This window comes from Colias philodice, chromosome 12, assembly GCF_061535455.1.
Source record: "Colias philodice isolate Cphi_HAF_F1 chromosome 12, ilColPhil1 Martin Lab GWU primary, whole genome shotgun sequence".
Lineage (NCBI taxonomy): Eukaryota > Metazoa > Arthropoda > Insecta > Lepidoptera > Pieridae > Colias > Colias philodice.
This window is the reverse complement of record NC_143097.1, coordinates 8610948-8627833: the sequence shown is the minus strand read 5'-3', so window position 1 is coordinate 8627833 and position 16886 is coordinate 8610948. Positions and strand designations below refer to the sequence as shown.

General features: G+C 38.6%; 1 protein-coding gene across 2 annotated transcripts in view; it reads right to left on the bottom strand.

Moving 5' to 3' along the window:
* The window catches only part of Elys (AT hook containing transcription factor 1 homolog), a 108821-nt gene that overhangs the window by 49166 nt on the left and 42769 nt on the right, over positions 1 to 16886 (bottom strand). The window lies entirely within an intron of this gene.

The following is a 16886-nucleotide window of genomic DNA, read 5'->3' as shown; positions in this document are numbered from 1 at the left end:
TATTTTTCGTAAATATGCTATATTGAATATAAATTAAATACAAATATATTTTTTAATAATAATAACAAGTAACTAATGTTTAATTTATTTTTATTATTACACAATAATTATAGAAGACTGTGTCTATGAATACCTTGAATATTATTGTTTTCAATTATAAAAGTCAAATTATGCTTTTTATCAACATAACCAAGAAATCAATATTTTCATAATAATTAAACACAACTAAAATATTTATGAAATTATTCTAAAGTAAAAAAAACGTATCGTCTTAAATAAATTGCAAATTAATAAATTATTCAAGTTTATTCTGATTTGAGAAAAATATATCCAATGCTGCCAACATTATACATTTTTTGGTCATAATAGCAATGTTTTAATTTAAATGCACTTGGAAAAAAGTTATACGTGCTCGTAATTTTTTATTTCATTAAATCTGTTTTATTTTTATGTCATTATATTTCTTTTAAAGATTTAATGAATTAAAGTCTTTCAATTGTTAATGCACTTTTTTACTATTGATACTAATGTCAATTGTCAAATTTTAAATGATCATTGTAACGTCAAATGAATAATTTTATGTCAACAAACAACTTTCCGAAAACAAATAAGAAAACGGCTTCTTGTGTATAATGTAAAATATTATGTGTTATTTATGCATAACAAAAATATGTTTTGCCAATTTATCACTCCAAAAGAAGTGGATAAGAAGTTTTCATGTCATTGAATAAAAATCGAACAATGGTTAACAATGAATTAAAACATAATATATTTTTGTGATGAAAGAAGACTACAATGCCAAGTGTAAAACAAGTGAAATCTAATAAGATCAGAATATGAAATTAAAGAAAAACAAAAGTTGAATTTACCAAACATAAAGGAAATGTTTTATGATTTGCAGATGCTCACATTTTAAATTTATAAAAGATTCCAGAAAGTTATTTGTATTATTAATATTGAATAACATAGACTGATTGACCCATTGATGGTATTATATAGATGAAAAAATAGTGTATAAATTCCAATTTGAATAACCATGATATCTCTGAAAACTTGATAGCTATTGTTACTGTACATTTTATACTTCTTAGTTCTTTTACTATAATATAAAGCAAATACCTATTAAGTAAAAGCCGTCTACATTTTAAACAGCATTGTTTGCTATAAGAAAAAAGGAACCGAGTATAGTAATGTGGCCGTACTCTTTATCAATTTTAATTCACCAAACATCATAAATTTAATATATCTATCCAAAAAATATGTTTCAAAAACAACATAGGTACTTAACTTGGGATTCCTGCAAAAGTCTTGACAAAAATATGAAATAAAAGTTACTGTATCATTAAAATATTGATTTAAACATGGTACCTATACCTACAGTCTACACAAAGTCATATAATAATTAAATTAAATAAATATCATGGTTTGGATATTATGTTTTCAGTGTAAATATATTATAATGGAAACTTTTTAATGTGTTTTATTTTCTTATTCATCTAGTGTCTCTTCTTAGTAATAATATTCATAAAGTAGAAACAAATGAGTTAGATATATTGCTATACAAATAATTTAAATTGCTTTCATATAATTTTTTAAAATATATTTTAATGTTAGATAACTTTACATATTGCATATTTTAAAGTAAGTACATATTGATTTATAAAATTCTCATTGAATGCTTGTTGATTATTAATTTTTATTACTCCAATTTGATTTGAAATCATATAAATATTTGAAGAGGGTAGGTAGGTACATTTTATTCAGACTTAATTTTTATTAGGTACAACATTAGTAAAAGCTAAATGAAATAAAAAATCATTATAAATAAATACCTATTAGTTATTACTATACTTACATGTTTAATGAGATAGTATAATAGGTTCTACACTAATTGTTCTACAGATCTTGCATATTATTGTTTTAAAAATTTATAAACAATGATAATTTTCTGTTTTTAAGAATCTATACTCAAAGGGTAAAAAGGGAACTATATTACTGACTGGCTGTCTGTCCATCTGCTACCAGGCTGTATCTTTGATCTCATGAACCTTGATACCTACATTTGAAAATTTCAGAGATCATGATGTCGATGTCGCTTCGACAACAAAAATAATAAAAACCGTAGATATACCTAAGCAATCTTGGCAAGGTCTTATAGTGAAGTTTCATACTTATACGGAAACCTTAGTGTTGTGAGTCCAACTCGCACTTGAATCATTTTTATTTAAATCTATATACCTACCCACTTAGAAATAGAAATAGAAATAGAAAACACTTTATTGTACAATGCACACAAAACAAAATTTACAGAAACGATATGTAACTTACATATTTAATAAAAAATTAAACAGTCCATTTCTACCTTAGATTCTACACATTAAATATTTTTGAAAAAAATTGTAATGCAAATATACGATGGGTTTATAGACCCCATAGCAATCAATGGTCAATATTTATTCGTCCTGTTTAACTGTGTCAATTACGATAAGTCGAGTCGAAATCTCAACACTGGTGAGATCCGTTCGTAGAGAAAAAAAAATATGGTTGTTTAACCTCGATTTTTTAATACCTACTTGTTTCAATAACATCAATAGAAATTACTCATCTCGGTTCATTAAGTACCTACCTATATTATTATTTTATTCACAACTATGCGGGTTCTTCAACTACGCTGGCGAAGCCGCTGGCGCGCGGAGAGCTAAAAAAAATATATACCTATCTATTTACGAATGTGTTTTTTCAAGTTTCATTAAAACTTGTTAACTATGTTTAACTAAAAATTTAGATATTGATATAATTATGTAAAATTTTGTACTTTACGTAACGAAATCTTCATTGTACTTTACGTAATCATTTCCATTGCTATATTCCTATTACCCTTCCTACTATGGAAATTTCCATACAAAATTTTCGAAAAAAAAATTTCGCTTTTTACCAAAAATTTTTATATGCCTGGAAGCGGACCAGGTTTTGAAGCATTTTTTGCTTCGGCGACCCCGACCTACCTGCCACCGGTTCAGAGAGCCGTTGAATTTCGTGATGTATGGAAAATGGAAACCGAGGGTCGGAGAAAAATTCTGAGTATGCAGTTTTGTATATCTGGCCGATTAGAGCACAGAAGTCAATTTTCAGACCGATCGTAAAGTAACCGGCGCCACCATCTTGCTTTGAAAAATTGGCCATTTTTGAAAAAAAAATTGCGTCCAATTTGAAATTTCTCGATTGCCCTGGTAGCGCCCCATGTTTCTGATCATTTTTTAGTTCTACACCCCCCACCCATCTGGCGCCGTTTCGGAGAGCCGTCGAATTTCGCGTTGTATGAAACTCGGAAACCAGCAGTGAAAACTCGATTATGAGTATGCCAACTTAATGTGCGGCTCGATTTAAGCCCCTATGCCAAGTTTCAGCGCGATCGGACCAGCGATGGCCATTTTAGCATTTGTATGGCGGCGGCCATTTTTTCCGCCATTTTGAATTTTTTTCACTATCTGTGGTAATTGCTCGAGGTCTACTACAAGTTTAGTTCGAGCACCCCAGATGTAGCTGCTACCGTTTGCGCGGGCCGTTGACCGTCTCCGCGAGCTGTGAGAAAGTTCAAAATTTCGGATTTTTCTGGATATCCTGGGAGCTGGGCGAGTATGAATGCATCATTGGTGTGTTTCTCCGTTGCGCCACCTCGTCTAAATTTACGTTTTTATATTTGCGCCAAAAATGGAAAAATTCCAAAATCGAGCAACCCACTATGGCTCCCTGGTAGCGTCCCAGGGTGATGATCATTTTTAGTTCCGGGGACCCCAACCCAACTCCCACCGTTTCCGCGGGCCGTTGGATTTTACGTTGTATGGAAGTTGGAAACTGGGGCCCGGAGCCACTCGAACGGGGCACCGATCGATTCGCCGGCTCGAACAGAGCACGTGTGCCAAATTTGAGACGTAAGGATTCATAAACGGCGATTTTGGCAAAGTACGGCGGCCATCTTGTTTTCGCGAAAATCCCCATTTTTCCACCACCCCTGGTAATCGCCACCAGTTCTGAGCATTTTTTGTTCAGACACCCCCCCCCAAGTGGCACCGTTTCAGCGCACCACCAGGGGTGTACTGTGTATTGGAAGGTGCTCGAGTTCGCTATATTTTTCCGGTGGTCACTGGGAGTACCTCTACACGATCACGTCAAAATCCCCCCCACTTTCCACGTAGTTTCCGAGAAAAGCGATGTCAGTCAGTCAGTCAGTGGTAGTGTAGCTTTATATATTATAATAACTAGCTGGTGCGTTGTGCGCGGGCTGCAAGCAGCCCGCGAGCCCCTTTTGCCCCTGGGTTGAAGCAATAGGGCAGTCATTAGAAAATGTGTTAGAATTCCCAGTCCATTTGTAATTTTCTGCTAACTGCGATTCCACAGTCAATCGGAAGTGCTTATAAATTCCCAATTCAAAAATTTTCTATTCTGGAATGCTGTCGACCTTCGAGGGTGCGTTGTGCGGAAGCATCCCAGGGCAGAAATCTTCAGTCATTTGAAAATGCATTAAAATTCCCCGTCAATTTGTTATTATCTGCTAACAGCGATTCCACAGTCAATCGGAAGTGCTTATAAATTACCCATTCAAATATTTTCTATTCCGGGGGGCTGTCCACCTTCGAGGGTGCGTGGTGCGCGAGCTGCAAGCAGCTCGCGGCTCATCCCAGGGCAGAAATCTTCAGTCATTTGAAAATGCATTCGAATTTCCTGTCCATTTGTTACATCTGCTAACAGCGATTCTACAGTCAGTCGAAACTGCTTATAAATTACTTATTCAAATATTGGTTAAATTTTTGAAACGTGATCCCGAATTTCATTTATTTGAGGTGTCAATCAATAGCGGTGACTTTTCATAATAAACTGTTCAAGACAATAAATGTGTGAAGATGTATAAAACATATTGAAAACTTCTAGTTTTTTTAGTAGCGTCGTTTAAAATCAAATTCATTATGCTTTCGGCACTAAAAATTTCTAAGTGAAAGCCATAGGACTACAGTCAAAGGGTGTATCGAATTACATATTGTTACACTATAAAAATAACTACTTTAAAAAAACCGACTTCAAAAAAATAATTAATTACTACATATTATTTACTTGTGTTATTCACTATATAGGTTTGAAGTCGGTGCCAAGCACTAAACACTTATTAAACTACGCTATTTTTTGATACAAGAACTAAGATTATATCGATACAAGAACTACCTACTTGCAATTCAATTACATTATTCGCAACACAAAAAATTGGGTATTTTCGATACAAAACCTACACTACTCTTGGTGTAAGTCCTATGCTGTGTATATTATTACATATTGAAAACTTCAGTCTTTTTAGTAGCTTCGTTTAAAATCAAATTCATTATGCTTTTGGCACTAAAAATAAGAACCTACTTTTCCGTTTTTGAAGTCGGTTTTTTTTAACGTAGTTTTAATAGTTTTTAACCTATCGCCCTAAAGTCGCTTCTATTCAAGAGTTTACTTAACATGCTCGTCGCTTCTCTCTTCGCTACCTATGATGATATTTACGCCGGCCGCTGCCGCGACTCGCTCGCTTCGCTCGCTTGGCTAGTGCGGTACATAGTTCAAAAGTTAACCTAACTCGCTCGTCGCTTCGCTCCTCGCTACTTCTTTGGATATTTACGCCGGCCGCTGACGTGACTTGCTCGCTTCGCTCGCTTGGCTAGTGCGGTAGTTCAAAAGTTAACCTAACTGGCTCGTCGCTTCGCTCCTCGCTACTTCTTTGAATATTTACGCCGGCCGCTGACGTGACTTGCTCGCTTCGCTCGCTTGGCTAGTGCGGTAGTTCAAAAGTTAACCTAACTCGCTCGTCGCTTCGCTCCTCGCTACTTCTTTGAATATTTACGCCGGCCGCTGACGTGACTTGCTCGCTTCGCTCGCTTGGCTAGTGCGGTAGTTCAAAAGTTAACCTAACTGGCTCGTCGCTTCGCTCCTCGCTACTTCTTTGAATATTTACGCCGGCCGCTGACGTGACTTGCTCGCTTCGCTCGCTTGGCTAGTGCGGTAGTTCAAAAGTTAACCTAACTCGCTCGTCGCTTCGCTCCTCGCTACTTCTTTGAATATTTACGCCGGCCGCTGACGTGACTTGCTCGCTTCGCTCGCTTGGCTAGTGCGGTAGTTCAAAAGTTAACCTAACTCGCTCGTCGCTTCGCTCCTCGCTACTTCTTTCAATATTTACGCCGGCCGCTGCCGCGACTCGCTCGCTTCGCTCGCTTGGCTCGTGCGGAAGTTAAAAAGTTAATAAATATTTTCTACTCCGGGAAGCTGTCGACCTTCGAGGTTGCGCGGTGCGCGGGCAGCAAGCAGCCCGCGGCGCCGTCTTTTGCCATTGCTATTCAATTACCCTTCCTACTATGGAAATTTCCATACAAAATTTTCGAAAAAAAAAATTCACTTTTTACAAAAAATTATTATATGCCTGGAAGCGGACCAGGTTTTGAAGCATTTTTTACTTCGGCGACCCCGACCTACCTGCCACCATTTCAGAGAACCATTGAATTTCGTGATGTATGGAAAATGGAAACCGGGGGTCGGAGAGAAATTCTGAGTATGTAGTTTTGTAAATCTGGCCGATTAGAGCATAGAAGTCAATTTTCAGACCGATCGTAAAGTAACCGGCGCCACCATCTTGCTTTGAAAAATTGGCCATTTTTGAAAAAAAAATTGCGTCCAATTTGAAATTTCTCCATTGCCCTGGTAGCGCCCCATCTTCCTAATCATTTTTTAGTTCTACACCCCCCACCTATCTGGCGCCGTTTCGGAGAGCCGTCGAATTTCGCGTTGTATGAAACTCGGAAACCAGCGGTGAAAACTCGATTATGAGTATGCCAACTTAATGAGCGGCTCGATTAAAGCCCCTGTGCCAAGTTTCAGCAAGATCGGATCAACGATGGCCATTTTAGCATTTGTATGGCGACGGCCATTTTTTCCGCCATTTTGAATTTTTTTCACTATCTGTGGTAATTGCTCGAGGTCTACTCTAAGTTTAGTTCGAGCACCCCAGATACAGCTGTTACCGTTTGCGCGGGCCGTTGACCGTCTCCGCGGGCTGTGAGAAAGTTCAAAATTTCGGATTTTTCTGGATATCCTGGGAGCTGGGCGAGTACGAACGCGGTGTGAGTGTGTTTCCGCGATGCGCCACCTCGTCTAAATTTACGTTTTTATGTTTGCGCCAAAAATGGAAAAATTCCAAAATCGAGCGTCCCACTACGGCTCCCTGGTAGCGTCCCAGGGAGGTGATCATTTTTAGTTCGGACACCCCCCACCCAACTCGCACCGTTTCCGCGGGCCGTTGGATTTTCCAATGTATGAAAGTCGGAAACTGGGGCCCGGAGCCACTCGAACGGGGCACCGATCGATTTGCCGGCTCGAACAGAGCACGTGTGCCAAATTTGAGACGTAAGGATTCATAAACGGCGATTTTGGCAAAGTACGGCGGCCATCTTGTTTTCGCGAAAATCCACATTTTTCCACCTCCCCTGGTAATCGCCACCAGTTCTGAGCATTTTTTGTTCAGACACCCCCCCCCAGGTGGCACCGTTTTTGCGCACCTCCAGGGGTCCACTCGGTATTCGAAGATGATCAAGATCGCTATATTTTTCCTCTGGTCTCTCAGCACACCTCTACACGATCACGTCAAAATCCCCCCCACTTTCCACTTAGTTTCCGAGAAAACCGATGTCAGTCAGTCAGTGAGTCAGTGGTAGTGTAGCTTTATATATTATAACTAGCTGGTGCGTTGTGCGCGGGCTGCAAGCAGCCCGCGAGCCCCTTTTGCCCCTGGGTTGAAGCAATAGGGCAGTCATTTGAAAATGCATTCGAATTTTCTGTCCATTTGTTATATCTGCTAACAGCGAATCTACAGTCAGTCGGTAATGCTTATAAATTCCCCATTCAAATATTTTCCACTCCGGGAGGCTGTCCACCTTCGAGGGAGCGTGGTGCGGAAGCATCTCAGGGCAGAAATATTCAGTCATTTGAAAATGCATTAAAATTCCCCGTCAATTTGTTATTATCTGCTAACAGCAATTCCACAGTCAATCGGAAGTGCTTATAAATTTCCCATTCAAATATTTTCTATTCCGGGGGGCTGTCCACCTTCGAGGGTGCGTGGTGCGCGAGCTGCAAGCAGCTCGCGGCTCATCCCAGGGCAGAAATCTTCAGTCATTTGAAAATGCATTCGAATTTCCTGTCCATTTGTTACATCTGCTAACAGCGATTCTACAGTCGGTCGAAACTGCATATAAATTACTTATTCAAATATTGGTTAAATTTTTGAAACGTGATCCCGAATTTCATTTATTTGAGGTGTAACAGCCGTGACTGTAACAGGTGAATAATAAACTGTTCAAGACAATAAATGTGTGAAGATGTATAAAACATATTGAAAACTTCAAGTCTTTTTAGTAGCGTCGTTTAAAATCAAATTCATTATGCTTTCGGCACTAAAAATATCTAAATGCAAGGCCATAGGACTACAGTCAAAGGGTGTATCGAATAAGATATCGTTACACTATAAAAATAACTACTTTAAAAAAACCGACTTCAAAAACGGAAAAGTAAAAAACTACATATTATTTAGTTGTGTTATTCACTATATAGGTTTGAAGTCGGTGCCAAGCACTAAGCACTTATTAAACTACGCTATTTTTTGATACAAGAACTACCTACTTGCAATTCAATTACATTATTCGCAATACAAAAAATTGGCTATTTTCGATATAAAAACTACACTACTCTTGGTGTAAGTCCTACGCTTATAAAGCGTGAACGATTGGCTCATTCACTCAATAAATGTGTGAAGATGTGTATATTATTACGTATTGAAAACTTCAGTCTTTTTAGTAGCTTCGTTTAAAATCAAATTCAGTATGCTTTCGGCACTAAAAATAAGAACCTACTTTTCCGTTTTTGAAGTCGGTTTTTTTAATGTAGTTTTAATAGTTTTTAACCTACGTAGTTTTTTTGTTTGACTGGTAATCGCCCTAAAGTCGCTTCTGTTCAAGAGTTTACTTAACACGCTCGTCGCTTCGCTCCTCGCTACCTATTTGAATATTTACGCCGGCCGCTGACGTGACTTGCTCGCTACGCTCGCTTGGCTAGTGCGGTAGTTCAAAAGTTAACCTAACTCGCTCGTCGCTTCGCTCCTCGCTACTTCTTTGAATATTTACGCCGGCCGCTGACGTGACTTGCTCGCTTCGCTCGCTTGGCTAGTGCGGTAGTTCAGAAGTTAACCTAACTCGCTCGTCGCTTCGCTCCTCGCTACTTCTTTGAATATTTACGCCGGCCGCTGACGTGACTTGCTCGCTTCGCTCGCTTGGCTAGTGCGGTAGTTCAAAAGTTAACCTAACTCGCTCGTCGCTACTTCTTTCAATATTTACGCCGGCCGCTGCCGCGACTCGCTCGCTTCGCTCGCTTGACTCGTGCGGTAGTTCAACAGTTAACCTAACACGCTCGTCGCTTCGCTCCTCGCTACCTATTTGAATATTTACGCCAGCCGCTGCCGTGATTCGCTCGCTTCGCTCGCTTGGCTCGTGCGGTAGTTCAAAAGTTAATAAATATTTTCTACTCCGGGAGGCTGTTCACCTTTGAGGTTGCGCGGTGCGCGGGCAGCAAGCAGCCCGCGGTGCCGTATTTGCCGTTGCTATTCCTATTACCCTTCCTACTATGGAAATTTCCATACAAAATTTTCGAAAAAAAAAATTTCGCTTTTTACCAAAAATTATTATATGCCTGGAAGCGGACCAGGTTTTGAAGCATTTTTTACTTCGGCGACCCCGACCTAAGTGCCACCGGTTCAGAGAGCCGTTGAATTTCGTGATGTATGGAAAATGGAAACCGGGGGTCGGAGAGAAATTCTGAGTGTGCAGTTTTGTATATCTGGCCGATTAGAGCACAGAAGTCAATTTTCAGACCGATCGTAAAGTAACCGGCGCCACCATCTTGCTTTGAAAAATTGGCCATTTTTGAAAAAAAAATTGCGTCCAATTTGAAATTTCTCGATTGCCCTGGTAGCGCCCCATGTTCCTGATCATTTTTTAGTTCTACACCCCCCGGCTATCTAGCGCCGTTTCGGAGAGCCGTCCAATTTCACGTTGTATGAAACTTGGAAACCAGCTTTGGAAACTCGATAATGAGTATGCCATCTTAATGTGAGGCTCGATTAAAGCCCCTGTGCCAAGTTTCAGCGCGATCGGACCAGCGATGGCCGTTTTAGCATTTGTATGGCGGCGGCCATTTTTTCCGCCATTTTGAATTTTTTTCACTATCTGTGGTAATTGCTCGAGGTCTACTACAAGTTTAGTTCGAGCACCCCAGATGTAGCTGCTACCGTTTGCGCGGGCCGTTGACCGTCTTCGCGGGCTGTGAGAAAGTTCAGGGTTTCATATTTTTCTGGATATCCTGGGAGCTGGGCGAGTATGAATGCGTCATTGATGTGTTTTTCCATTGCACCACCTCGGCTATAGGCACCTTTTTATGTTTGCGCCAAAAATGGAAAAATTCCAAAATCGAGCGACCCACTATGGCTTCCTGGTAGCGTCCCAGGATGGTGATCATTTTTAGTTCCCGGACCCCCCACCCAACTCGCACCGTTTCCGCGGGCCGTTGGATTTTACGTTGTATGAAAGTTGGAAACTGGGGCCCGGAGCCACTCGAACGGGGCACCGATCGATTCGCCGGCTCGAACAGAGCACGTGTGCCAAATTTGAGACGTAAGGATTCATAAACGGCGATTTTGGCAAAGTACGGCGGCCATCTTGTTTTCGCGAAAATCCCCATTTTTCCACCCCCCCTGGTAATCGCCACCAGTTCTGAGCATTTTTTGTTCAGACACCCCCCCTCCAGGTGTCACCGTTTCTGCGCACCTCCAGGGGTCCACTCGGTTTTCGAAGATGATCGAGATCGCTATATTTTTCCTCTGGTCGCTCGGCGAACCTCTACACGTTCACGTCGTTATCCCCCCCACTTTCCGCGTAGTTTCCGAGAAAAGCGATGTCAGTGAGTGAGTGAGTGGTAGTGTAGCTTTATATATTATAACTAGCTGGTGCGTTGTGCGCGGGCTGCAAGCAGCCCGCGAGCCCCTTTTGCCCCTGGGTTGAAGCAATAGGGCAGTCATTAGAAAATGTGTTAGAATTCCAAGTCCATTTATAATTTTCTGCTAACTGCGATTCCACAGTCAATCGGAAGTGCTTATAAATTCCCAATTCATAAATTTTCTATTCTGGAATGCTGTCGACCTTCGAGGGAGCGTTGTGTGCGGGCTGCAAGCAGCCCGCGAGCCCCTTTTGCCCCTGGGTTGAAGCAATAGGGCAGTCATTAGAAAATGTGTTAGAATTCCAAGTCCATTTATAATTTTCTGCTAACTGCGATTCCACAGTCAATCGGAAGTGCTTATAAATTCCCAATTCATAAATTTTCTATTCTGGAATGCTGTCGACCGTCGAGGGAGCGTTGTGCGCGGGCTGCAAGCAGCCCGCGAGCCCCTTTTGCCCCTGGGTTGAAGCAATAGGGCAGTCATTTGAAAAGGCATTCGAATTTTCTGTCCATTTCTTACATCTGCTAACAGCGATTCTACAGTCAGTCGGTAATGCTTATAAATTCCCCATTCAAGTATTTTCCACTTCGGGAGGCTGTCCACCTTCGAGGGAGCGTGGTGCGGAAGCATCCCAGGGCAGATATCTTCAGTCATTTGAAAATGCATTAAAATTCCCCGTCAATTTGTTATTATTTGCTAACAGCGATCAGTCCGTAACAGAGATCAGATCCGCAGTCAATCGTAAGTGCTTATAAATTTCCCATTCAAATATTTTCTATTCCGGGGGGCTGTCCACCTTCGAGGGCGCGTGGTGCGCGAGCTGCAAGCAGCTCGCGGCTCATCCCAGGGCAGAAATCTTCAGTCATTTGAAAATGCATTCGAATTTCCTGTCCATTTGTTACATCTGCTAACAGCGATTCTACAGTCAGTCGAAACTGCTTATAAATTACATTATTCAAATATTGGTTAAATTTTTGAAACGTGATCCCGAATTTCATTTATTTGAGGTGTCTAATCAATAGCGGTGACTTTTCATAATAAACTGTTCAAGACAATAAATGTGTGAAGATGTATAAAACATATTGAAAACTTCAAGTCTTTTTAGTAGCGTCGTTTAAAATCAAATTCATTATGCTTTCGGCACTAAAAATAAGAACTTACTTTTCCGTTTTTAAAGTCGGTTTTTTTAACGTAGTTTTAATAGTTTTTAACCTACGTATAACAGCGATTCTACAGTCAGTCGAAAATGCTTATAAATTACTTATTCAAATATTGGTTAAATTTTTGAAACGTGATCCTGAATTTCATTTATTTGAGGTGTTTGTCTAAGATTCCAGAAAGTTAATAGTATTATTAATATTGAATAACTCAGACTGATTGACCCATTGATGGTATTATATTATAGATGAAAAATAGTAATAAAGTGTATAAATTTCAATTTGAATAACCATGATATCTCTGAAAACTTGAAAGCTATTGCTACTGTACATTTTATACTTCTTACTATAATATACAGAATATATACCTAATAAGTGAAAGCCGTCTACATTTTAAACAACATTGTTTGCTATAAGAAAAAAGGAACCGAGTATAATAATTTGGCCATACTCTTTATCAATTTTAATTCACCAAACATCATAAATTTAATATATTATTTAACCAAAAAATATCTTTCAAGAACAATGTAACTCGGGACCCCTGCAGAAGTCTTGACAAAAATATGAAATAAAAGTTACTGTATCATTAAAATATTAATTTAAACATAGTACCTATACCTACACCAATTCATGTTTATAAATAAAATTAAATAAATAGTTATCATATGGTTTGGATATTATGTTTTCAGTGTAAATATATTATAATGAAAACTTTTTAATGTGTTTCATTTTCTTATTAATCTAGTGTCTCTTAGTAATAATATTCATAAAGTAGAAAAAAATTAATTTAAATTGCTTTCATATAATTTTTTAAAATACCTTTACCTTTATTTTAATGTTAAATAACTTTGCATATAGCATGTAAGTATGTTAAAGTAAACTGTATTGATTTATAAAAATCTCATTGAATGCTTGTTGATTATGAATTTTTATTATTCCAATTTGATTTGAAATCATATACTTAAATATTTGAAGAGGGTGGGTAGGTACATTTTATTCACACTTAATTTTTATCACAACATTGGTGAAAGCTAAATGAAATAAAAAATCAGTATAAATAATTATTAATAGATAAATACTTATTAACTACTATACATATTTATTGTTTAATGTGATCGTATAGGTTCCACACTTATTCTACAGATCTTGAATATTAATGATTTAAAAAATTATAATTAAAAATAAAAATGTTCTATTCTTAAGAATCTGTACCCAAAGGGTAAAAAGGGGACCCTATGGGGACTGGCTGACTGTTTGTCCATCTGCCACCAGGCTGTATCTCATGAACCTTGATACCTACATTTGAAAATTTCAGAGATCATGATGTCGATGTCGCTTCAACAACAAAAATAATAAAAACCGTAGATTAGCAATCTTGGCAAGGTCTTATATTGAAGTTTCATACTTATACGGAAACCTTAGTGTTGTGTGAGAACCGTCCGTAGAGAATCTGTATAAAAATATGGTTGTTTAACCTCAATTTTTTACAATTTGTTTTAATAACATCAATAGAAATTACTCATCTCGGTTCGTTACCTATATTATTATATTATTATTCACAACTATGCGGATTCTTCAACTACGCTGGCGCGCGGAGAGCTAGTAAGAAAGAAAGAAAGAAATAAATTTATTGTGTTGTTAAATGACAATAAATTTATTTCTTTCTTTCTTTCTTTCTTCTTTCTAGTACAAAAATATATACAAAAATATATAGTTTTTTCAAGTTTCATTAAAACTTTTGACGTAAGTAACAATATAGGTAGGCAGGTCTATATTGATATCATCATCATCAAAAATTAACTAAGAAATTTCCTAATTGGCTAATTTTTTTTAGGAAGTCGGATTATAATTTCCCAAGGTCGAATTGGTTCAAAATTTGGAATTGTGTCTGTATCGTATTGAATTTGAATAGCCTTTGTAGATATCTAACTACTTATTGGCTTAAATACCTATCTACAAATCTTCAGTCATTTGAAAATGCATTCGAATTTCCTGTCCATTATTGTTACATCTGCTAACAGCGATTCTACAGTCAGTCCGAAATGCTTATAAATTCCCTATTCAAGTTTTTTTTCTACTCCGGGAGGCAATCTTCCACCGAAGTTGCGTGGTGCGCGGGCAGCAAGCAGCCCGCGGCGCGTCCCAGGGAAGAAATCTTCAGTCATTTGAAAATGCATTAGAATTCCTTATACATTTGTTATTATCTGCTAACAGCGATTCCACAGTCAGTCGAAACTGCTTATAAATTACTTATTCAAATATTTTCTACTCCGGGAGGCTGTCGACCTTCGAGGTTGCGCGGTGCGCGGGCAGCAAGCAGCCCGCGGTACCACCTTTTGCCGTTGCTATTCAATCATCCTTCCTACTATGGAAATTTCCATACAAAATTTTCAAAAAAAAAAAATCGCATTTTACCAAAACTTTTTACATCCCTGGAAGCGGACCAGGTTTTGAAGCATTTTTTACTTCGGCGACCCCGACCTACCTGCCACTGGTTCAGAGAGCCGTTGAATTTCGTGATGTATGGAAAATGGAAACCGGGGGTCGGAGAGAAATTCTGAGTATGCAGTTTTGTAAATATGGCCGATTAGAGCACAGAAGTCAATTTTCAGACCGATCGTAAAGTAACCGGCGCCACCATCTTGCTTTGAAAAATTGGCCATTTTTGAAAAAAAAAATTGCGTCCAATTTGAAATTTCTCGATTGCCCTGGTAGCGCCCCATGTTCCTGATCATTTTTTAGTTCTACACCCCTTGGCTATCTAGCGCCGTTTCGGAGAGCCGTCCAATTTCACGTTGTATGAAACTTGGAAACCAGCGGTGGAAACTCGATAATGAGTATGCTATCTTAATGTGAGGCTCAATTAAAGCCCCTGTGCCAAGTTTCAGCGCAATCGGACCAGCGATGGCCGTTTTAGAATTTGTATGGCGGCGGCCATTTTTTCCGCCATTTTGAATTTTTTTCACTTTCTGTGGTAATTGCTCGAGGTCTACTCCAAGTTTAGTTCGAGCACCCCAGATGTAGCTGCTACCGTTTGCGCGGGCCGTTGACCGTCTTCGCGGGCTGTGAGAAAGTTCAGGGTTTCATATTTTTCTGGATATCCTGGGAGCTGGGCGAGTAAGAATACGTCATTGGTGTGTTTCTCCATTGCACCACCTCGGCTATAGGCACCTTTTTATGTTTGCGCCAAAAATGGAAAAATTCCAAAATCGAGCGTCCCACTATGGCTCCCTGGTAGCGTCCCAGGGTGGTGATCATTTTTAGTTCCGGGACCCCCCACCCAACTCGCACCGTTTCCGCGGGCCGTTGGATTTTACGTTGTATGGAAGTCGGAAACGGGGGCCCGGAGCCACTCGAACGGGGTACCGATCGATTCGCCGGCTCGAACAGAGCACGTGTGCCAAATTTCAGACGTAAGGATTCATAAACGGCGATTTTGGCAAAGTACGGCGGCCATCTTGTTTTCGCGAAAATCCCCATTTTTCCACCCCCCCTGGTAATCGCCACCAGTTCTGAGCATTTTTTGTTCCGACACCCCCCCTCCAGGTGGCACCGTTTCTGCGCACCACCAGGGGTCCACTCGGTATTCGAAGGTGATCGAGATCGCTATATTTTTCCTCTGGTCGCTCGGCGCACCTCTACACGATCACGTCGTTATCCCCCCAACTTTCCCCGTAGTTTCCGAGAAACCCGATGTCAGTGAGTCAGTCAGTGGTAGTGTAGCTTTATATATTATAACTAGCTGGTGCGTTGTGCGCGGGCTGCAAGCAGCCCGCGAGCTTCCGTGTGCTCCAAGAGTTTTAACAAACGATGTTGTTTTTTTTATCTATAATTATTCTAGCTATCATCAGCTCTTGGACTATAGCAATATAATTTCTAATTTTTATTTTGTCAGAAAAAAAAGTCCAAGACAACACTTACTCAATTAAACAAACAAGTACTTAATCGCAATTCATCGTTTCATAATCATAAAAAAAAATATATATAACTATATAGGGTATATTATGACAAAAAACGCTAAGAGATCATTGATGTAAAAAAAATACACCGAAATTGTATGTTTTTTCTATTATAATCATTATACAATTATACATGTTTCAACAACAAAATGTAATTGGCAATGTAATTTGTGTATTTTTGTTGTATGTACATACTTATAGTTGTACCAACTAAAAAGAAAATAGCAACCTGACACATTTTTTAACTTAAATATATGTAATACCTGTATATTTATACTGTGTTACATCAATCTTTAATATTGTTATTATGATATATTATATATTGAAGAATAATAATTGAAAAAATAATGTTTAAAAATCTTACACCACCATACTTCATAATTTGATCGATATTCATTAATCATAATATATGTACTATGTACTACCCTATTTTTCTTATTTAATTAAAAGTATAAAAAAGCGAAATATAAGAAAAAATAAATAAATCAATGTTCAGTTTTCGAGCAGCCTAGTCTTTAAATATATTAAACATTATAATACAAAATTTAAACATCACTAATTTCTCTTTCAGTTTTGAAACGACTTCGATAATATAGAAAGTGATTGTTTTTAACAGAAGCAATAATGAAAATAGAAGATTGAAATTATTTAATGAAAAAGTGATCTCGGCAAAACGTGTTTTTAAAAGATACAATACAAAATTAG